The sequence below is a fragment of the Parasteatoda tepidariorum genome, chromosome 10, assembly GCF_982258835.1.
Source record: "Parasteatoda tepidariorum strain Cologne lab strain chromosome 10, Ptep-v5.0, whole genome shotgun sequence".
Classification (NCBI taxonomy): Eukaryota; Metazoa; Arthropoda; class Arachnida; order Araneae; family Theridiidae; genus Parasteatoda; species Parasteatoda tepidariorum.
Genome location: NC_141764.1, coordinates 3008289 through 3033746, shown reverse-complemented (window position 1 = coordinate 3033746; position 25458 = coordinate 3008289). Strand labels below are relative to the sequence as shown.

Here is a 25458-nt window from a genome sequence, read left to right as displayed (position 1 = left end):
AGTGTAAAAAGTATAAAGAAATAAAAACTGAGGAGGATAGAAAAAAAATGAATAAAATGAGAAACTAAGTTAAAGATTTAAATTACGGCTGCAAATTCTTCTGATTACTTGCCAACATATTAATTATTTAAAAACCGCTCAAAGTTACTTCCGCCCTCCCCACTTCCTTTCCCTTGTCATCCATTTGTGTTTTTCAATCTTTTCTTTTTAAGAGATAAGGTCTCCTTTTAAGAGAGGAATTCTAATTTTTTTTTCCTTTTTTTGCATGATTCCCATATTTAACCCATTATCTTTTTCATAGTTTCCTTTTAAACTTGCTAATTCACTAAATGGGAATTTTTAGTGTAAGATACGTATTAAATTAATAATAGCACATAAAATAATGACATCACGCCTGGAGGGAAGGGTGGGAGTTCTTTAAACTGCAACAGTTTGTTACAAAGGGCAGGGAGGGAGTTCTGCAAAACGCACATTTCGATTAAAATCAAAACTTTTAAAATCAGTAGATTAAATAATTTATATAACTAGTTTTTGTACTGTTTATATATTTTTCATCAAAATAAGTACACATGTAAACAATATTGTTATTATGCTTACAAATGTCATTAGAAACATGCAGTTAAATTTTAAAAATACAATGTGAAATACGATCTATAATACGCCTTTTTGTTTCTGAAATTGTTATATTGTTTATGTATTGTAGCGTGAATGCCTTTTTCAACACATAAAGTTTTAACGAAGTGATTAAAATAACTCATTTCCTAACTAAAAATGCTTGCACACAATGCTAACTAACATGCATGTTTTGTTTTTTTCTCTTAACAAATAACATGTGATAAATAGCAATCAGCTAGTCAAAAAATAACATGATAATTGTTTTTCTTTTTCGATAATTGAATGTAATTGGTTTTCCAATGATAAGTGTATTGTTTTAAAATATTATCCTTCCAAGGTGTATTTCCGCATATAAATAGTATTTTTATTTTGAATATAAATAATAAATATCATATAATGTTGAATTAGATAAACTAATGTAAAAAAATTATTAAGAAAAAAGCTTTTTTATCGCGTTGAACAAAAAATAAAGATTAGGTATAACTTGTAAGAATCGAGTCTCACAATTTTCCTGATATTATGATCATTTTGTAGAAAAGTTTATCTTATAATGTGTCATTAGAATTTCTTATAAATTTTTTTTTAAAGAAAGCAGATGAAAAGACATTGATGGTTAATTGAATGTTATTTTATTTCATAACCACCGTTGAACGGGTAACACATTTCTGAGTTAACGTATATCAATGTTCAATTCTGTAGCCTTAAAATTTGATCCCAACCCAGAAAACAAGGAAACTCCTGGGACAAGCATTGCGAAAATCTAGCCTTCGAGCAGGACATTTTGAAGAAACTAATCACACTTACGATAAGTAGGTATATGTATATACCCCTTACCTTTAGGATATAAATAGTAGAAACACATGACCAGTTAGTAGAACAATGTGTATGTTTGAGTAGTTTTAAAGTTACGGTAGTGATTTTTATATGTTATAACCGTCGTTGAACAGCCGACCCACTTTTGTTTTGTGTTTACGACTACTAATGTTCAACTCCGTAGACTTGTACTTTTGAACCAATCCAGAAGAAGGTAACTCCTGGATCAGTACCCCCAGAGGTTTGATTTGTTGTAGGAACATGGGGGATTTTGTGACTAGACAGATTTAACGTGCATCAGTCACCATTTACTGCCCGGGAAGTCTTTAGCCGGCGGGGTTCGAACCAGCGTCCTCTTGGACATGGGCCCAGTGCCCTATCAACCAGGCTATCCCAGCCCTTCGGTAGTGATTTCTGTTAAATAATTTAACTTGAGCCGCGATGGTTCAGAGGTAAGAGCGTTCACCTTCCAATGAGGTGAACCGGGGTTCGATCCCGTCGATGGCTGGTCGATACGAATTCCGCATCCGGCTTGCACTGACCACAGTGCTGATATGAGATATCTTCAGTGGTAGACGGATCCCCTAGCCGTCAGGCTAACCGTGGGAGGTGTCTTCCTCTCCATGTAACGCAAATGCGGGTTGGTTCCATCAAAAAGTCCTCACAAAGGCAAATTTCTCCCAATATTTGATCCAGGAGTTTCCTTGTCTTCTGGATTGGGTTCAAAATTACAGCGCTACGTAGTTGAACATTAGTAAACGTAAACCCTAAAATTGGGTAGACTGTTCAACGACGGTTATAATATAAAAATAAAATAAAATAATTCAACTTATTGTTATAGTCAATTAGCGGAATAGAAAAATAAAGGAGCATATCTTTATATTTTATCGCATTAACCTAAACAAATCGAGAATTTAATGCTACAAAATATAGGTTGTTACGTAAAAACTGCCTCGATGTATATTTTTAGTACCCTTTTAAAAAATAGAAGTCATAAAAGTCTGCGTAATGGGAGTCATGAATTTAATAGAGAGTAAAAAAGAAAGAAAACGCTATCAATCGCCGCCGGAGGGGGTCGGTCTGAAAACATCAAAACTTGGTTCACTCATAGAAGAAATATGGAGAGTTATAAAGCAATTATTAAAAACACCAAGTTTAAACCGTATTCAAGGTGGTTTTAATATTTTCTTTGCCAACTTCCTTCTTATAATGGTTCGATTTTGACAGAAAAAAAAATTCTTTTTCTCTCTATCGCTGAAATACCAATTTGAGACTTCTAATGGTCATTTTTTTTAAAGGATTCTGAAAGTTCATAATAAAAACTTTTTTACGAGACAAACTGCATGTTCTGGATGTTTTAAATCCTCGGATTTCGAATTCATAACAAACTTAAAATAATAATAATAAATCTAGCTCGACCTCTTCGTATTTCACTCATGGAAAAATGAAAAAATAGAATCTTTGAATATTAATAAATAAAATTTTTAATATTATTTTTAATCATATAAGAAATATTTTCAACTCGAAAAATTGACATATTTTAGTTTGTTTTTTCTTTATTCGTTTTTATGCGATAAGGTAAAATGAAATTTAATTCATTGAAACCAGCATACAAACACTTTCCCCCCCCCCCCACTATCATAAAAAAAAAAAAAAATTCAAGTATTTCTCTTTATTTCAAAAGAAGAATAAATCACGAAAAAAAAAACTCTTATTATGGCGCATCATAATTATATCTTGAAGGATGGGTTTTCAAAACAAAAAGATTGAAATTAAAGTCGTTAACTCGAATTTTTAAAAAGATACTATGATCATCAATCATTGAACAGGCAGGCGACCTTTTCCCCAATGCAAATACATCGTAACCTTCTCAAGTTCTGAGGTGCAAATTTCTACGCGCATCGTTGAATTTGCCAGATTGGGCTACAAGTAGCGGATTGGGCTACTTTTAAAACTCTCCGTTACACAAAATCGAATTTGGGTTACCCGCTACTTTTTGGGCTACTCATTATTTTTCAAAAGCTACAAATCTTAAAAATGCGCTACTTAGAGAATTTCATGCTACTTATCGAATCATTGGCAAATTTTCCTTTCCTATTATAAAATGGGAGATTCTGTAAAATTTGCAGTTTCTTTATCTTTTTTAAAAATATTTTCTTTTATTTCTGAAAACGCATCAGCTTTAGTTTTGAATTCTTGTTTTGTTTTGCCGCGCAGAGTCCAGAATCTCTCCATACCTATGCATCTAAATCATAGACTCGTGAAAACGCAAAGATATATTATGAAAAAATGCACGGCTAGTATGATGGGGGAAAAAAGCTTAAACTCTAGCCATTATTAATCGCTTATCATCTGGAAAAACCGCGTGACCTGTAATCTAAGCTAAAACGAAATATTGAATTTGGACATTGAAGATCCCGGCGATGGCTGGTCGATATGAATTCCGCATCCTGCTTGCACCAACCACAGAGCTGTCGTGAAATATCCTCAGTGGTAGACGGATCATGGGTTTGAGTCCCCTTGCCGTGAGGCTAAACGTGAGAGTTCTCGTGGTTTTCCTCTCCATGTAATGCAAATGCCGGTTAGTTTCATCAAAAAGTTCTCCATGAAGGCAAAATTTCTCCCAATACTTGATCCAGGAGTTCCCTTGTCTTCTGGATTGGATTCAAAATTACAAGGCTATGGAGTTAAACATTAGTAGTCGCAAACCCAAAAAATTGGGTCGGCTGTTCAACGACGGTTATAAAAATATAACTATTTAAAGAACATCACTGGCTGCGGTCAGTGCGCGGGTGGGTGACCACGTGGGTCAGTCTGCGTAGGGACCGAGGTCGTGCAGTATGGGTCCTCGTTAAACTGATCTACCGTAAAGTCCTCGACTTCGCGTGCAGGTCGTTGGGCTACTGAAGCGGGGGGTGCCATGACCTCTGCATGGGTTCAAAATTGTGATGGCATGTCTTTGGATCATCGGATGTTTCCCAGCCGTCGCCGATCGTAAATGAACTACAACTACAGCATTGAAATTTGACTTATTTTTTTAATTTAGTAAAATATATATGTATAACGTAGTTTTTTGGGCTACAAAATGTTCGAATCCGCTACTTTTGAAGCTCACATTCGCTAATTTTTAATCTTAAGTTCTGGCAACACTGCGCGCATCGTTGAATTTGATTGGTTAACAAATTCAAGGCTTAGGCGAAGCGCTGTTATTGGAAATCTTAAATTTGTTCAGTCGTTCTGACTTTATTTCTAGGCAGATATATTAATTTTATTTTAGTAAATACAGTAGAATATCACATCCGTTATTTTAAATAAAGTGTTTTTATTTACAATTTTATGTATTTGTTGTGGCTTATAGCTTACTCTGTAGCGCATAAGTATGTTTTGATTAGAGTTGTGGGTTGTGGCAACGTTGGTTGCGATGACAACTAAAAATGATGGAATGCAAGAGTTGCAGAAAAGCGATAAATAAAAATCTTTTGTAAAAATATCTGGACGTAGAATATTATTATATTAAATCCAAACAACATAAACGATACAATTAATATTGGCCTGTCTTGCTCCCAATAACTGGTGACCCGGATTATAGAAATAAGTATGCCTGATGACGAGAAAGTGGTTAAAGATTCTACAAATGAACTATGCAAAGTAAGTGTAAAAATTCCGCCGTTTTGGATTGATCGTCCTGAAATTTGGTTTTTCCAAGTGGAAGCCCAGTTTAAAATAAGTGGAATTCTTTCTGAGGAAACCAAATTTAACTACTTAGTATCGCAGTTAGAACCGAAATATGTTGAAAATATTTGGGATATTGTAACAAGCAATTCCGATACGAAATATTCAGAATCCAAAACAAGGCTTCTAGATTTATTTAAAGAAAGTGAAAGTACTCGAATAAAAAAACTTATAACTGGAATTGAACTAGGTAATCTAAAGCCAAGCCAATTGTTACAAAAACTAAAATCTGTCGCAACATCGGATGTGTCCGAAAATTTAATCAAAACATTATGGTTAGAAAAACTGCCAGATTCTATGCGTAATATAGTACTTGTTAGTGACGAAGAATTACCCAAATTGGCGATCATGGCTGACAAGATTTCAGATATGACACCTTCTAATGAGATTTTTGGCGTATCAGCAGCTGATAATTTCTCGAATAAAGAACTATTAATGAAAATCCAATCCCTTGAACAGCGAATTGCTGAAATGACTATTGATCATATATCGAGACCACGTTTAAGGAACGATTCTCAGTGCCGCAGACGACCTCGAAGTACTTCTAAGGGAAAATTTAATCCTAGAGGGAAATACTGCTTCTATCATTTTCGTTTTGGTAACAAATGCCATAAGGATAAGTGTACTCAGCCGTGTAGTTGGTCAACTGATAGGTCATCCAATCAGGGAAACGCCGATGTGCAGTAGAGAATGCGACAAGCTCTCCTGTTAATAATATTCCTGATTGTCGCCAATTTCGCTTATTTATAAGAGATAAAAAATCGAAAGTGCGTTTCTTAGTAGACAGTGGGGCAGATGTTAGCATTTTACCCGCTTCAACTAAAGATAAACAATCCATGGATTACAAATTGTATGCAGCAAATGGTACCGAAATTGAAACATATGGTATAAAAATGTTATCCCTTGATTTAGGACTTAGGCGAGAATTTCAATTTCCTTTTATAGTAGCCAAAATTAATAAAGGTATTTTAGGAGCTGATTTCCTTAACAAATTTAAATTAGTAATTGATTTGCATAACAAGAAACTGATTGATGGAGTAACTCAACTAAAGGTAACTGGTGAAGTTGCTACCCTCAGCGAAAACAATAATATCGTTACAGTAAATAGTTCGACGAAATTTCATACTCTACTAAAACAATATCCAGATTTATGCAAACCAAATTTGTTCTTATCAGGAGTAAAACATAATGTTCAACATCACATCGAAACGAATGGTCCACCTGAAAATTCTAAAGCACGACAGCTAGATCCTCAAAGGCTGGCGATAGTAAAGCAAGAGTTCCAATTCATGTTGGATAATAACATAATAAAACCCTCCAGTTCACAATGGGCAAGTCCATTACATGTGGTTTTGAAAAAGGATGGTACTCTTCGCCCATGTGGAGATTACAGACAGCTAAATGCTAGAACAGTTCCTGATCAATACCCCATTCCTAGGATTGAAGATTTTCATCACATTTTAAAAGATACAAATGTATATTCCAAAATTGATTTATTTAAAGCCTATTACCAAGTGCCTATAGCCGAAGAAGACAGATGTAAAACTGCAATTATTACTCCATTTGGGTTGTACGAATTCAATGTGATGAGCTTTGGTTTGAGGAATGCACCAGCAACTTTTCAAAGATTTGTAAATAAGGTTTTTTCTGGTCTTAATTTTGTTTTTCCCTACCTAGATGATATTCTAATCGCATCTGCTAGTGAGGAACAACACAGAACTCACTTAAAGTTAGTGTTTGAAAGATTGAATGATTATGGACTTCGTATTAACGTTTCCAAGTCTATCTTTGGAAAGGAAGAAATAGAATTCTTGGGTTATTTAATTACTCCTGAAGGCTCACGACCGTTACCGGACAAAGTTCAAACTATTGTTAATTACAAACTTCCGACCACCATTCACGAACTCAGAACATTTTTAGGCATGATTAATTTTTATCGTCGATATTTAAGGAATGCATCAAAAAATCAATCTCTCCTTCATGATTACCTTAAAGGAGCACGAAAAAAAGACAAACGAAAAATTCAATGGACAGATGAGGCGAAAGAACAGTTTCAACGATGCAAAGATGATTTGGTCAATATAACACTCTTAACATTTCCGAATTCTGAACTACCTCTGTCACTATATACGGATGCTTCAGATTCGGCAATCGGAGCAGTAATTCAACAATTTGAAGACAATGGATGGAAACCTATCGCATTTTACTCTAAAAAATTAAACGAAGCGCAAAAGCATTACAGCACTTACGATAGAGAACTGCTAGGAATTTATCTCTCCATCAAACACTTCAGATATTTACTGGAAGGAAGAACATTTAAAATATTCACAGACCATAAACCCATAATTTTTGCATTTAAACAAAAACCAGAAAAAGCATCACCTCGTCAACTTAGACATTTACAATACATTTCAGAATTTTCAACTGATATACAACACATTGAAGGTCGAGACAACATCGTTGCAGATACTTTATCTAGAATTGACGAAATTTCTTTGATTGACTACGATAAAATAGCAATTGAACAAAATATGGATAAAGAATTTCAAAATTTAAGGACATCACCAACTTCCCTGAACTTCAAGCAGTATCCGCTACCTTCGGGAAAGTCTTTGTGGTGTGAAACTTCAACGAATAGCATTAGACCGTATATTCCTGAAATGTATCGCATGAAAATATTTCAGCAAATGCATGGCGTATCCCATCCTGGCATTAAATCATCTGTAAAGCTCTTAACGTCAAAATTTATCTGGCCAAATATCCGTAAAGATGTGCAGCTTTGGACTCGATCTTGCATGGCTTGCCAAAAGAATAAAGTAAATCGACACACCAAATCAAGTTTCGGTGAATTCCAACTTCCTTCAGAAAGGTTTAGTGACGTCCATATTGATCTCATTGGACCCCTACCACCATCAAATGGAAATATTTACTGTCTTACTTGTATTGACCGTTACTCTAACTGGATGGAAGTGATTCCGTTAAACAACATGTCGGCAGAAACAGTTGCCAAAGCGTTTTATTCTAATTGGATTTCAAGATTTGGTACCCCATGTCGTCTTGTTACAGATCGTGGAGCGCAATTTAGTTCTGAGCTGTTCACCGCCTTATCTAAAATGTGTGGAATAAAATTACAACATACAACTGCTTATCATCCACAGGCTAATGGGAAGGTCGAACGCCTCCACAGATCTATTAAGACAGCGTTAATGGCACACAATAACCTAGCCTGGAGTGAAACACTTCCTACTGTTCTTCTTGGATTACGCACAGCTATGCAAGAAGATGCAACATACACCATTTCTCAAATGGTCTATGGACAAAATATACGATTACCTGGAGAATTCTTCGAAGAGAACATAACTCCAACCACACCTGATGGTTTTGTCAGGCAGCTTAAAAAAACTATGGAAGAAATGGGACCAAGAACAGTGTCAAATAAATATGTCCAGAAAATATTTGTCCCTAAAGATTTAAAAACAGCATCTCATGTGTTTATTCGCAAAGACAGGGTTAAAAAGCAATTGGAACCTCCATATGATGGTCCTTTTCAAGTCGTTGACAAAAAAGAAAAATATTTTACTGTAAAAATCAAAAACAGAGACGTTACAGTGTCTGTTGATAGATTAAAACCTGCATATTTCTTGCAAATACCAGACGTTACTACAGGACAATCTACAAAGACAATAAGACAACCTGCCGAACCTCCACCAGACTTACCTCCTGAAATAAAAAAACTTCCTGAAAAACAATCACGTATAGGACGGACAATTAAAGTTCCTGTGCGATTTCGAGACTAGCACTTATAAATATGTATCTATAATATTTTTTTGTAAATAGTGAGTTTGGAAATATTTGAGCATAAGTAACTGGTAAATACGATGCTCGTTCTAATATCATACTGTACCGTAACTTAGTTACTGGGAAGGGAGTACTGTTGTGGCTTATAGCTTACTCTGTAGCGCATAAGTATGTTTTGATTAGAGTTGTGGGTTGTGGCAACGTTGGTTGCGATGACAACTAAAAATGATGGAATGCAAGAGTTGCAGAAAAGCGATAAATAAAAATCTTTTGTAAAAATATCTGGACGTAGAATATTATTATATTAAATCCAAACAACATAAACGATACAATTAATATTGGCCTGTCTTGCTCCCAATATATTTACTATTAGTATTTCTCAGTTACTGCTGCCATAATGAAGCAATTCATGAAATCTTTAAATTAAAAAGCACTCTTTTTATTGCTTAATTATTATAGTATTGACCATTTTATTTCAGTAACAAATTGACTTTTTGTTATTGGATGAAGTTAGTTCATAAGCTTAACTTTGCAAATCTACTATTTGAAATGTCTGTTGTTTCTTGTGTTTTATTTACTTTCCTATATACTACTATGATCAGCGGTGGTCTAAATTGAGTTTTAAAACTGTTTACATTTTCAAATATAATAAAATGTTTTAATTTTCCGGTAATTTTACAACACTCAAATTTAAAGAATACTTATTTATAGTTTAGCTACATAGAATTAACCATTTAATTTGAATAACATGTAAGCTTTCTGTTAGTTGCTTTGGTTTCACATTGTAATTTTTGTTACTTCTTTTGTTTTTTATTCTTTCTATCTACTAATTTGCTGACCCTTGGCCTAAATTAAATTTTAATATAGCTTACATTGTGAAATATATTAAAATGCAATAGGTATTTCATGATTTAATTTTAAGGTTAATTATTTTTGAGCTCAGTTTAACCATTTATTATACTAGTAAATATTTTATGCATTTCTATATTGATTTTCTTAAAAGATATAAAATGTAATAATTTTCATTTTTAAATTTTTCTAAAATGTAGGTGTAATATCAGTAGTATATTATATTTAAAATTTCGTTTAAGTATTCATACTCAACATATGATTATAAAAATTTCTATGCTATTAGTAGTTGTGAATTAAATTTGTGATTTGGAGTTGTGTACCTGTTATATTTAGTTGTATTAATTAAAATTCATTATATTTTAATAATTCTTTAGATCATATTTTTTTTTAAAAGAAGGCTTTATAATGTTTATGTAAAATATTAAAGGATTACTGCTGTTTTAAGCTGTTAAATTTATTTTTCTTGCTTATTGTATTTTAGTTATCACATATTTGAAAAAGATTTATTATAGCTTGAAAATCTTTATTACCATCTATATTATCAATTAGATTGTAATTATAAGATGCTTTAAAAAAAGTTGTTTTAATTTTGATATTTCTCTAGGAAAAAGTGTTACTCGGGAGAAAAGAAACATATATATTCTTGGGCAATGGGAAGATTTTCCTATCATGATCTGTAGCTGAATAATCTCCAAATATTTGCAACTTCCGGGCAGTGGTTTACAAGGTACTGGACACATTACAGACGAGGACCAACTTGAAGGATATATATCTCATGACCTCCAATCAAGCTTGTATATCTTTTTTTCTTTAAATTGAGATTTTAAAATCTATTAAATGCATTGGCAATTGCAGTTTGCACGACAGGCTCTTGTGATATGGAAAAATTCCTGGAGAGATTTCATTTACTATCCAGGGTTTTAGTTTTTGCATCAAAAGCTGGTTTTGACACATGTCAAAAACCTGTCGAAAAGTATAATAAACTGTTTGTCGAAATGTGGCAAAAACTTATAAAAACCAGTGACAAGTTTCTTTTTTGTCATTGAAGATATTTTATTAAACACCCATCTACATAATTATTTCAATCATGCATAATATTTGAATTATAATATTAATATAATTATTATTCATATTATGCATCATATATTAAAAATGTATCTAAAATAATTTATTTGCTTTCTTAATGACTAATGTATTATTTATATTTTAAGGTTATTATGTTCGATATATTATAACTGTTAAGTTTACATTACAGATAATTACTATTGTTCTAATTGTTGAGTTGGTAGTTGTTATTCGTCTGAATATTGATGGTACAATTTAGACAGATTTCTTAGCTTAATTAAAACTAAAGTTGTCACTAATAATTGTATAATCTTAACCTGCGAATTTTTTTTTTTGTAATTCACATTATTTGTTTTTCATGCTTATGTGTGCAGCGTGAAAAAAATAAGCTGACCACCCAGGATGATTTTTGATCTAATGATCAGATCTTCACATTCTCTGACTCAGTCCTAATGGTTTGAAAGGGTGATCTCAAATATGGCAATTAATTAGTGCAGATGACATTTTAAGGTACAAAATCAGATGGATTGAGGTATCTGATTCCCAAAATATTCTGAAGAATTAGGATTTCTGACCCACAATCGTGGAAAAGGTCCCAATAGTTTGGTCAGGAGAGTAGTCCAAAATTTGTACCCCTTGATGTTAAGTTTTATATTTCGTTGTATCTGAAGAACTTTTTAGTCGAATTGAAAATTTTTTGCCCACAATTATTAAAATGGTTTATCCAACGATAATTCGATGCCAAAAATTAACTTGCATATTTTATTTAACAATAATAATCTAAAAAATTTTATACTGTAAAGTGCACAATTATATATATTTTGCGGAATAATTTTGCTATGTAATCATTATATCATTTACTCGTATAAATCGATTAATTTTTTTCAATCAATTGGTTAAAGTGCTTTATCAAGTTGATAACAATATTTAGTACAGTTATTAAAATAAATTTCCCAATACTCCGGTGATTTCACTAGCTTTGATGGAACTGCAGATCTTTAGGAGCCTGTAATTCTAAATTTCTGTTTTTTTTTTTTTTTTTTTTTTTTTTTTTTTGTAAAAGCAGGTCTCTATTTGAAATTATTTAAATATCTCTATTTTAAGAATCTGCATAAAATGTAAAAATTTGAAAAATTGTGATTTGCAACTAATTCCATAATAGTTCAACTAAGAATTTTAACAAGAAGCGCTTTGCTAAGCATTAGATAAAACTAAATCTGTCCATTGCTTGTATGCAAAATAATTTAAAAATGAGTGTATAATATTTGGTAGCTTCAGCATAACTTAGTATGAAAATATTGTATTCACACAAATTTAATCAAATAGATTATTTGCAATAAATTTTAGTTATCATATAGGTAATTCAAATGAAATATACTACTAATAAACTGCAATAGATTTGAAGTGAAAATTAAAAATTTGACTGTAGCAACTGTTACATCTGTTAAACTCTGACTTATTTTATTAGATCTGTGGGGAGGAAACAAAATTGACTTCTATTTTTTTTATTTCATAACTTTATTTATTATACTTTGTATATTTCAGTGACTGCACTTTGTGCAGGAAAAAAAATCATAATTTTTTTCAATTTCTATATATTTTTCTAGTAGTAAATTAGATAAATTGCAATTTTGCAAATTCTTAGTCATAATTATTCAATATTTATTATTGATAATCAATCATCCTCTTCACCAAAACTTATGATTGTCGACAGTGATTGTCAAAACTAAAAGGGGGGGGGGGTTAATGTCAGAACAATTGAACATCATAGTTGATCACTTGTTATTTTCTATATTTATTTATAATTACTTCACATTCATATTAGCTAATAATTATTTTCTTACCTAAAATTTTAGGTTTCTGATATGAGTGTTAAAACTGTGGTTAAATCTGGATAAAACAGTCAATTGTCTAATGCGTGCCAACTTTGACTTTAGCGTTTTCTCCACTGCGAATAAACCTTGTCCTCTTTGCTTCAATTTTGATTCTTTTCCCCAGGCATGAAAATTTACTTCATTTCAATGAAGTAAGTTGTCATGTCTTTACTCGAAAACATTGTCATATACTTTTCTATGGATGTTTGGTTGAAATTTTATAACATTTTTCTATTCTCTTTCAGAGCATATTCTCAGTTAAATAGTTTGAAATGACTTTTTTTAAAGTGCACTGGATGATGAACAGAGGTTCTGTATCTATTTATCCTTTTGGTATTGGTGGACAAGAGGGTACGAAAACAAGGTATTTTTCAGTTAGCTAGGCGCAAGAAATTTAATTATTTTATTTAATTTTTATGTGTTAAAAAAAAGTTGGAAGTCTACATTTTTCATCAAAAATATTTGTTTATGCAGGTGTAATTATTTCTTATTTTTTTTGCTGTTTACTTATATTTTGTGGCTTTTTTTTTAAACATAATATTTACTTTGTACGAGGAAGATATAATAATTTGTATTTATTAAACATTTCTATGTTTGAAATTTTTTTTTTTTTTTAAATTGTAGTTTTTGACTAAGTATGGTAAAATAATAGGCATTTCATTCAAATTATTTGTTGATGAAAGTATTTTATTTAAAGTCTGTTTATTTTTATAGATTAGTTTTTAGTTTTCACATACAATTTATTTAATTCATTTTCATACAATTCATTTTTCATCAAAAATATTTGTTTATGCAGGTGTAATTATTTCTTATTTTTTTGCTGTTTACTTATATTTTGTGGCTTTTTTTTTAAACATAATATTTACTTTGTAAGAGGAAGATATAATAATTTGTATTTATTAAACATTTCTATGTTTAAAATTTTTTTTTTTTTTTTTAAATTGTAGTTTTTGACTAAGTATGGTAAAATAATAAGCATTTCATTCAAATTATTTGTTGATGAAAGTTTTTTATTTAAAGTCTGTTTATTTTTATAGATTAGTTTTTAGTTTTCACATACAATTTAGGGTAAACTAACCAGTGGAGGAACACTTAAGCTTCGCTTGCCTTTTAAAAAATCATATTAATTTCAAAATTCGTAATTTCAGTTAAATGACAGTGTCAACATATTTGTTACTAATTGCAAATTATGCAAAAAAATTGCAGAGAACTTACATAATATTGTTTTAAAGTTTTGGAGGTTCAAATAACAAGTAGTAAGAAGACCCAGTGAAGGAACAGCTCTTACCAGTGAAGGAACACAAAATTGCCCAGTGAAGGAACACTTAATTTTGGTTATTTATTAATGCTCTTTATGAATTTTTTAGCCATACAAATACAGTCGGACATCTATTTAACGAACTTCCATTCTACGAATTTCCCTATTTTACGAATTTTTTCGAGGAACCAAGAGCATTTTGGAAATTTTTTTGTAAAATAACTTCCATATAGCGAAGTGAATTTTCTATTTAACGAACTTTTCATTGAGATCCAATTTCCCTATTTTCCAAAATATTTCTTAACATTTTAAACTTGTTAAAGCAATTTATGGGGGAAATGACATTAAATTAATTTTCGAAGCCACTGCTTTATGAAATGTATTACTGTTTTGTCTAAAAATTATCTTAGAGAAAGCTGTAAATTCCCTTTCCCTTTTTGTTTGCACTTCAAACGAAAAACTCACTTCAAATTAACGGATTTCATCCGTAGCAATTTAACTTAACGCAAGTGGTAATGTATGTTTAAAATTACTTTTATAATAAATGCAACTATATTTTTATACATAAATTTAGACTTTTTTTAGTTGAAAATGTATATAGCATGATAGTGTAACACTGGATAATGTTTTGCTCTATTCTTGCTTTCCATGCAGATTTCTTTTATGGTTGAGATTTATATGATAAATAGTAGATACTAGTTTACAAGATAAAAGTGTATCAATTGCTATTTTAATTATGTCTAGTGTTTAAGAATTTAAAACCTGTTTTGTGTTGTTTAAGTATTTTAAGAGGTGATTTTCTATTTAACGAATTTTCCATATAACGAGCTTATTATTGGTATTAAGTGATTTTGTTAAATAGAGGTCCGACTAAAAACAAGACTATTTGTGAAATTATGAGATACAAGTACTTGTAAAATGCTAATTTTTTTCTGTAATCATGAACTAGAAATTAAAGTGATGTTAAATACAAAATAAATTTAAAAAAATCGTTCTTTCTTATAATTTGACAGTCAAATCTAAATCATTGTGTCATCCGATGCTGTTTATTATCATTATTATTTTATCACCTTTTTGTTTACTCTTTTTCCTCTTATTTCTTGAAGCTTTTTTTCTTTTTTAAGTATTTTTTCTTTCTTTTTCTTTTCCATGTTCTCTTGTTTTAATGTTTTTTAGATCTTTCAGCCTCTTGAAATTTTTGCCATTTCTCTGAAGTTAGTGCAAAAGGTAATTTATTCGCTTTTCTTCTTATTTGACCTTTCTTTTTATCATCAATATTTGGCCAATGTAAATGGCTCTTCCAAACTTCTTCTGATTTTTCAGCAACATTTCTAGAATGCCTTTCTCGAAAATAGACGGGGGAAAGGTGTCTTGAAGTTTGAGGCAAATCCATCTCTTGTTGACTTATATCTAGAGGATCTTTAGAAGTACTGATTTTACTTACAGAATCATTTCTTTTTTCAACTAAGAGAATCAGCATGAGGACTCATTTCAAATTCGATATCTAATATGCATTCATTATCAATACTAGCTTCAGTTCCTAAGTTTGACTTAACCAAGTGATCTTCTTTTAATACGTGCTTCTTCCATATTGGAAAAAGTACAGGCTCTTGGACATTTTCGATATTAGACTCTTCCGTCAATGCTGTGTTAAAAATTTACAACATATCTTGAGGGATTTCCCTCTCAAGCTTCTGAAGAAATTGTTTTGAAGAAATTTCTGTTTAACTTTGTTTTTTGTTGAGGAACTTACTTCTAAATTCTAACATTGTAAAGTAGTTTCTATAAATTATATAATGACGTTGCTATCCTATAATGATAGCTTATTAGGAGTTCTTGGTGCAAAAGCCAGCGAAAAAATGTTCTATTTTTATGATTATATTTAATTAGTTTTCGATTTGTAAACATAGTTTATTAAGTTGCCTAACATTTGATGTAACTACACAGCCCGTTAATAAATATAAATTATAATTTTTTTCATAAATTAAGCTATTAAATTAACATTTTGAACTGAAATTATTTCAGGAATTATTCATACAATTTTTAACAAAATTTCGGTTGTCCTCTATATAGCAGAATTACTTATCCTAGAGTCATGTAAAATCATATATCACACATTACTGTTCATTCACTGGAAGTATTCCCAGTGTAGGAATATGCCTGTTTCTTCACTGGTTAGAAGCTGGTTTTTGTCTTTTAAGCAGAATTTTGATGTATAATATGACTAAAAGTACAAGAAAATTACGAAATTTCTTTTATTTTCAATAACTGAGAAATGAACCCAGTAAAGAAACATTTGTTCCTTCACTGGTTTTTCATCGTTTGGTGATCCAGTGAAGGAACATGCCTGTTCCTTCACTGATTGGAAGTTGTTTTTTGTCTTTTAAACAGAATTTTGATGTATAATGTGACTAAAAGTACAAGAAAATTAAAAAATTTCTTTTATTTTTATTAACTGGGAGAAAAACCTAGTAAAGGAACACTTGTTCCTTCACTGGTTTTTCATCGTTTGGTGATCCAGTGAATAAACACCCCCTTATCTCAGTACTTGATTATGCTATGGTGCTTTAAAAAAAATAAAACGTAACTTCAATAACTATATTTTGAATTCTCTTTTTCACAGTGAGAAAAATAAGACTACTACATGCAATTAATTCCACTTCAAACATATAAGTACACTCACCTTATAATTTTTTCAACGAAACAAGGTGTTGCAGAGATAATAACAAATTCAAAAATTTTTTCAGAGAAATCTATTTGACCAGGTAATCCAAAATATTGCTAGATGACTTCCTATTGTTTGGCAGTAAGCTATTGTTACCAATCAATCTAAAGAAAAACTTTCAAATTCTTATTTTTAATGAATATATATGAAATGTTCCTTCACTGGGTAGTGTTCCTTCACTGGTTGGTTTACCCTATTTAATGTTTCTTTTGGTTTTGTTACATTGCTTCAGCTAAAAATTTTTTAAATCTTTACAAAAATTAATGATCAATTTAATAATTTATGCTCGCCATTTTAAAGTTTTTATAATATTTTTCTCAATTGTTTTCTGTCCATTAAGTAAATAATTCTATTGTGTATTAAGTGCAAAATTTGCATAAAATACGAAATATTTTCAAGTCAAAATCTACCATCCTTTTTTTTTTTTTTTTTTTTTTTTTTTTTTTTTTTTTTTAACTCTTAATTATTAAAGATTGTTACTAATTGAAGATTTTTATGGTCTTTGGTGTAATATATGCATAACATTTCAGTTTTATAGCTGATTTCTTTTATAGCCAGGCAAAAGATAGATCTGACTTGTCCCTGGATAAAATTTCAAACTTTTTAAACTTTAGAAAAAAGTTCCTGAATAAAAAAAATAAATCGTTAGTGTTTATTTTTCTTAATATTTTTGCATTATTTTGTTTTACTTTACTATGTTATCCTATTTAATCATGATAATCTTTGGTTTGTTAGACTGTTAATGTGCACAAATTATAACTTTAAATAAGTATGTAAATTATGAAAATGAGTTTTACATACTTTTTTTAAATTATTTTTTCACGAGTTGATATGTGTATTTTAGCTTTTTTATTTTTTTCTCACTCGTATAACAAGCCTAGTTAGTGACTATAATAAGCTATCTGTTTGGAGGAAATAGTCATCCCTGGGTCGGGGAAGCCTGTTTCAGATGCTTCAGACTTTTCTGTTATCTAGTAGAACTTAGTCAGGCATAAATTATAGTATTATAAGTTTTTAAAGTCACACCAAACAATAAAAATTTAGTAGACCAATGGGAGTACTATTCTTTTAGTGTACCGAGATCTTAATATGGTAGATAAACTTGAAGGGGAAAAATAAAACTTTATGTTTGCATAATTTATATTATGGTACACATGCTATGAGATAAGAGACAGCTGCATAGAATAAAAAACAGAAATTGGGACACATATAATAATGAAACTTCACTAGAATTTATTTTCATTTATAAATATTAAAGAAAATTGCATTTAAAGCTCTCTGTTTTTAGATAAATGCAGTTTTCATTGACTTCTATCAACATAAAAAATTAAAACCATACACATCAATATCATTACACTGCAATGCGTCTTATACATAAAACAGAACTAAACTTTTTTTTTTTTTGTTGACAAATGCATTGTCCAAAATAGTAAATATCATGTAAAGTAATTTTTATCAGGAACATTAAGAATAATTATTATAAACATTAAGTATGCTTTTACCATTGTTATAATATAAGATAATGGTTTAGGAGTACTGTTTATTAAAATCTAAATCTTTCTATAAATTCCTAAATAAAGTAAATTTTTAAAGCCCAAACGATATTTCTTTTAGCTGATAGACAAATCTAGCTGTCAGTCCACAGATGTAATGTAATCCACATGTAAATTTGAAATTTAAACATTTCAATTTTAAATGCTTCATCTCATGGAAAAGGGGAGTGGGTGGACAAACCTTCCAAGTGTAGCCACTTTCCAGAAAAATTTAAAAGCTGGTAGCAATTGTTATCCAAAAATATTTGTAAATTTATGTTACAGCTGACAAATTGTATTCCTGAAATATCTCTAAAATTAAAGCCTTTGAAACTTACAATAACCTCATTAAGTAATTGGCGCCTCTTTTAAAAATTTTCCAGACTGTGGCCACCCTGCAACGCGCGGAAGAACTTATTTATTTCTATAATATTCGCTACCGAAACCTTCAGCTTAGAATAATAAAATTAGATTTTTTTTTTAACTCATGGAATTCAATAGAAATTTTTTTTCATTATTATTTTGCTAATTCCTAATATTTCGACAAATTTGGCACCCATGCATATCATTTGGGTGACATTTGTAGAACATTTTACGAAGATTGTTGCCATATTGGCATAAACCTTATAAATTTTAATCAAGTTCGTTGCAGTATTTAGTTCTTATGATACCGATCTATTTTATCAATCCAAAAAGTTAGAAATTTCAAACTGTTGATAGTTTCCCATAACATATATTTATTTTATTATATATTTTATTAATAATATTTTATTTTTAGGATTAAATGGGCCTTAATAGACTTCATCCTAATGGCTGTGATAACGTTGGGGCTTCATAGCTATTGTTTTGCATAGCTGCAAATGCACTGAGAGTCCCGCAGTGAACTGACTGATCATCAAGATCCCAATAGAACACTGAAGTCAAGCATCACTGGCTGCGGTCAGTGTGCGGGTGAGTAACCTCTTTGATCAGCATGCAAAGGGACCGAGAGTGTGCTGTATCGGTCCTTGTTAAACTGTTTTAAGCAAAGTAATTGACTTCGCATGTCATCAGGCTACTGAAGCAGAGGTCATCCCCTCTCCAGAGGATGAAAAATGGTGATGGCATGTCTTCGGATCATCCTCTGCGATGTTTCCCAGATTGTCGCTAATATCCCATAGTTCAGATCTAGTGGGACGTAAACCAACATCAACTGAGACTCACAGATGTTCTGTATTTTAAAAAATTTAATTTAGAACTACCTATGTATAATCATTTGTGTGGATCGGCTCTTCTTTGTCGCTTTGTTTTCGCTCTCACTTTTATGTCATTAATTTATGTAAATGCCATCTTTAATGTAAATTTAACTTCTTATGTTTGCTTTAAAATTAAGTTATTTTAAATGACCTCGGCACATAGTGATTTATTATTTAGCTACCTCTGAGTGTACATTTTTTTTTACTCTTAAGTTTATATTTTTTTTAATTACCCGTATATATTTTATTTACCTGTCCACAGTAAATTTTCATTTCAAGATCGTTTAAAAAAAAGATCATTTAAAAAAAATAATAAAATTCTGTTTTCAGTTGTTTAATAGCAATTTGTTTTGTTCGTTAGTCTATTTCCCTTAATTTCTTTCATGAATTATAGTTTGTCCGTTTAAAACAAGGTCAAAACCAAAAAAAAAAATTTTTTAGAAAGATAAAGCCTGGTTTTCTTATAATTTTTTTAAATTTTAATAAACATCTTTTTCAATAAATTTTCTGCTATTTATGTGAATGTTTTCAGTTTGAATATTGAGAAATAAAATAGAAATTCTCACATTTGTTGCAATTTTGAGTTTAATTGATAATTGGAATTCACCTGCTTGAAATAGACATAAATCTGCAATTTTTAATTGCTTATGTAAAATTAATTCCCCCCCCCCCAAAAAAAAGACTGTGTAAAAGAAATTAATGCAATCAATTTTTAGATAAAGTCATAATTCTTAAAATGTTTAAAATAAAATAGATTGTTAGTTATTCCCTGTTATGTTAGTTTTTTTGTATTAGTTAAATTGTGTGAATTAAAGACTGAAAGACTTAAAGTTTTTCAAACTTTATTTTTACAAACTTGTAAAAGATACATTTTTGCTGCAGTCAAAGGTATAAACAGGAATGAATTACTTTTCTAAATTTTATTTTAACAGTCTAATTTCAGAATTATTTTGTATTATTTAGGTGAACAAATTTGTATTGTATTTATGCAGTATGCTTATATTAATTATTATAATATTTAAAATTGCTATTTTTATACTTTATTTTAAAAAAAAAGTGAGAAATTTTTTTTAAATATTTTTAAAATATTTTTAATTTTAATTTTTTTTGTTGTTGTTTATGCTGAAATATAACAATAAGAACATTGTTACATTTAAAGCTAATGACCAAAAAGTAATTTTTTTTTTGTGTGTGTTTTAGAACCATTTAGGCTGAAATATACTTTTACAATTTTAAATGTTTGTAATTATGTAGCCCATTTATCAATTTTATTATTTTCATCATTTTAATTATATTATTTAGTTGAAATATTACATTGTCTTGTTTCTCCCATGATGCTGCATTTTAAAATTGCATTGATTTCACATTTCCTCGATCACATTGATTCGAAGCAACCAGGTTGTATAATTTTTATTTGACCTATATCAGTTCATAAAAGCATGTCTAAGCAATAACAAAAATTATCTAAAGACGACTGTTATAACTATAAACTTATGCTCACAGTAATTTGGTTAATATGTATTATTAGTATTCATTATCTGTACAAAATTTTTTGTTGCTTAACAATTTAAAAAATATGCCGCGACAAATTTCTTTTAAAAAAAAAAATATAACCAAGATGGTAGACATAATAAAATAAAAATCTTAAAATTAATCAATATTCATATTTTTCTTTACAACAAAAGATGTATCAAGACTGATTAAGATTGGTCAAACACCTGCATCTAGGAAAAACTGTGTAATATGATGCTGAAAATTATTCTAATTTTCTCATTAAGTTATTTAATTAAATAGCTTAATTAATTAAATATTTAAAGTTTTGTCTACCATCTCAGATAAAAATATTTTAGTGGATCTGTTAATAACCTTTTCTTTTTAAAAACTAATTCCAATTTCTCAACATTACTTTTGTTGAAGAAAAAAAATAGTTACCTCAAAAGTCCTTGAAAATCATTAAATAGGGAGTAAAAGTTACTGAAATTTTTCGCGACTGGTATACAGGGTTTAAAAAGCTATTTTTTTCTTCATAAAAACCCAAAAACCAGGTGTTTTTTTATTTTTTTTATATTTTAAACGAAAGGTTAAATAGTATTTTATATCTAAATGTTATCTTAGTAATGTGTGAATATGTATATATATTGTGACGAATTTTAATGTAAAGGAGAATGAGATATTCAAGAAAATGTATTTTTTCAATTAAGAAATATTTAATAACAGATTGATGAAAAGAAATAAAATTGATAAATGTGTTACATAAATATATACACACATATTATAGTAAAGGTGGGTTTTAGTTTTGACCGTTAGAAAAACAAAGAGCTATTTACTTTTGTGTCACTTATTTTAACATAATTGAGCTTTAAATATAACAATGTTCCTATTGACATATTGCAAAATTATGAAACATTTGCTTAGAAAATATTTAAAATGAATTTTAAAATAATGAATGTAAGCATAAAATTCAAATTTGTATACAATTCAAATTTGTTTATCTAAGTAGCAGAAAACAAATATGAAATTGAACTGAAAAAATAAAATTTAGAAAAGCACCTTATTCTTGTTTATACTTTTGTTAGAACAAGAATTACTTTTGAATTAGTTATGGTCTAATTTATTTTAAGCATTTTTACAAAACCTCATGTTTTTATTTTAAATTTGCTTACAATACTTTATTTCACATTGGTATTTTTGTGAAAACTCAAATTCTACCTTAACATTTGAAAATTGCAGTTTTGTGTTTATTTACAATAACGGAATTTAACTCAAAATTTCCAAAAAGGTGAGAAAACCATCTTGTCACTTCGCAATATTTAAACAAATAAAAAATCAATATGAATACAGGAAACTTTATTTATTAAAAAGATTCTTTTAAAAAAAATATTCTGACTTTGTTTTTTTCTTTTAAATCATTTGGTTTAAACGGCATTGTTTTTAACCAGCTAAGTCTGCTAAAGAGGTGATTGTGCTCCGGAAAAATACCGCATTTTTCGCCAACAACACCTGAAGTTTCTGAAATCCTAGGTCCATCAAGAAATCATCGATCATGTGTAAAAATTCTTGTCTATTTTATTTAAAAATATTAGAACTAGAATTTATACTTGGCATCTTTCATTTGTAAATATTTTTTCTGACAGAATAATAAATGTGATTAGAGATGAAAGTAAACTTATACATAATTATTCATTTAAATTATGCTGTAAATAATTTATTTAGAATTTAATGTTTTGAAAATATAAATGATTTAACTTTATAAAGACATTAATTTTTTGAAATGCGTCATTAATGATTTTATTAAGAAATTTTCAGGATTTTTGAGTTGGGATCACAATCACCCCTGAATAATTCAACAATACATCGGAATAAAAATCCAGATAAAAAAATATATTTAGGAATAGAAATGAGGCAAATGATTGTTACAGTGATCAAGAGTTTTATGGATAAAATGTGATAATTTTCATTTCTAAAGATATGAATGTTGAACATTGTTTGATTGACATAGTCTTTTGACATTTGCTTAAAAACTTATAAAATAGTTGATATCTAACGTCTAAAATTAAATTAAGGAAATGAAAGTAAAATACAGGGTCGCCACTCCACAGGTAGAATAGGAAAACCTAAAAAATAAAGGGAATTAAAAAATCAACTAAATTAACAGGGAAAATGCAAGGAATATTTATTTCTTATTTTCTTTTTTTACAAAATATTGTCCTCTTTAAGTGCAATCTATGGGGTATTTAAATATAGTTCAGTTGTACTTTACTATTTTATTTGCTGTATTTTTATTTTTTTATGTATGTTAAACTGTTCCTTATTTAAGTTTTTCTAGCAATTAAAACTAGTATTAGTTATCCTGATATAGCGTACAAATTTGCGCTGTAATTGTGTGTTACCTCTTAGTATATTGTGTATAATATATACAGGGAAAACGCAGGGAGCTTTTTTTTTCTTCCCAGATTTGAGTAGCAACCCTGTAATAAATCTATAAAATAACTTTTTTGCTCTATGAATTATTAATTATTTCTTTTAAATTAAATTTTGTAATTTTAAACTATATTTGTGAAAAAAATGTCATTCTTTTTCTCGTGTCTTTATGTAGATATCTCATTTTATCAATTTTTGGCATTTAGCTGAACAAGTCAAAAAGGGGCGAGTAGTAACAGCTCAACAAATAAAGTCTTGGCCATATACTTAAATGATGTTATTTCTTGACAAGATTGGAAGTAAAAAAAAATTAGTATGTTCATTTTAATTTCATAAATTAGCTGTAGTATTTTAGTATAAAATTTTTTAATATAGTCTTGAACAAAATCCCTGTATTAAATTACACTTGTTTCAGATTGGATAAATTAGAATAGTTATGAGTGTAAATTAAATAATTTGGTTTCAAAGCTCAAAAGATTTTGAAGTTTTTTTTGAGGTTTTACAGTTGTGTACTGTTAATTATATTTAATAACTGTTAGGCAATTATCTTTGGTGTTCATTTAGTTTTGACTTCTAATTGATCTTGCTTTTTTGAATAGCAAATGGGGAAAAAAATGTTCACAAGTTCAAAAACTTTTTCAATTTATGATCAATAGAGAAACAGGTTTAAGTGCATGGTATCCGCACACCAGTAAAGTCTTGAATCTTGGTATTGAACAAAATTTGTCATGAAATGTCTTGATTTTAACTATTTATTTTTAAAAAATCACGGATTCAGGGCCCCCAAAAGTCTCTTTTTTTAAAATAGAATTTACCCCCTCACACTCACACAATTTCATGATGTACCGAATATCTGAATTTGTAACAAAATCCCCACTTACAGTCATATTTTATTAAAGTATAAAATGTTTTTATTGTGTTCTTTAAAAATGATGGTGTTCTTTAAAAAAATGAAAGATAAAACATCATTTCTAGAGCGAATTATCTTTTAAACTTCTGTGATTTCAGAATTTTTGTTATTATTTTTATTTTACTTTATTAATTTAAAATTCTAGCTGAAGCAAGCCAGTCATTGGCGATTTTTTTCTTTATTCCTAAAAAAGAACAGAAATATCAAGAGTATTTCTTTAATCTCCGATACACAAGAAAAGCATCTTTAAAATATATTTCTGCAGTAAAAAAGAGGAGGAACAAATTGCTTTTGTATTTTTTTCAGCTATTTTATTGCTTCAACTTTTTCTTTACTCTGTTTTTTAAATTTAAAATAAATATGAAGATGCAGAGTATGAATTTTCGTTATACCTATTATTTCAATTAATGTTATAATGCTTTTTTAAATTTATTGTTGTGCTTTTGTCGGAGAAAATAGTAACTTCGTTAAGTCATGGAATATTCTTGGAATTAGTCATGGAAAGTCATGAATTTGAAAATTTAAAATGTAGTAGATCCCTGCAAGTTGCAGCTTGTTAAACAAAATGATTCATGAAACGAAGATTTTTTCTGTTTGGAAAGTGATGATGTCCAATATTTCTGTGATGGGCAATCAAATATCTAAGTAGGCCACGCCCACCGTAGCCCTTTGAATAAATGTACATGTTAAAATTCCTGTTTGTGTGTAAATAAGAGCAATAATTTACACTAATTATGATTTTTATCTTATTCATTAATTTATCCTTACTATATTCTCCATAAAACATTTCTTAGTTAAAACTTTATTGATCTTTTTTCTTTCTTTCATGATATCTCAAAATGGGCTAATACGAAATGCTATTTAATAAAGTGATGAAATTAAAACAAAATAGAAATTTTGCAAACTTATATGAAAATGACTTAAGGAATTGTGATAATATCAATCTAAAGCTCAAAATATATTTTTATAAATCAGAAAATTAAAACTGATACACCATTAGTACAAAAAAAAGTAAAAAGTTTTAAAATATCTTTTTGTAATTTTTTATAAAAATAAAAATTTTAGATAATTTTTTATTTCTGTACATTTTTGTATTTCCAACAAAGTTTATTTCAATAGTTGTATTGA

General features: G+C 29.3%; 1 long non-coding RNA gene across 2 annotated transcripts; it reads left to right on the top strand.

The window, feature by feature from the left end:
• Positions 1–4664: 4664 nt before the first annotated feature.
• Positions 4665–23753, top strand: LOC147802074 (uncharacterized). 2 transcript variants are annotated; one of them, XR_015429570.1, is made up of 5 exons: positions 4665–4704; positions 10415–10604; positions 12995–13113; positions 19043–19215; positions 23627–23753. It is a non-coding gene; the product is annotated as an uncharacterized LOC147802074 (long non-coding RNA). The 2 variants fall into 2 exon arrangements; XR_015429569.1 differs by lacking the exon at positions 4665–4704 and adding an exon at positions 9493–9708.
• The last annotated feature ends 1705 nt before the right edge of the window (positions 23754–25458 follow it).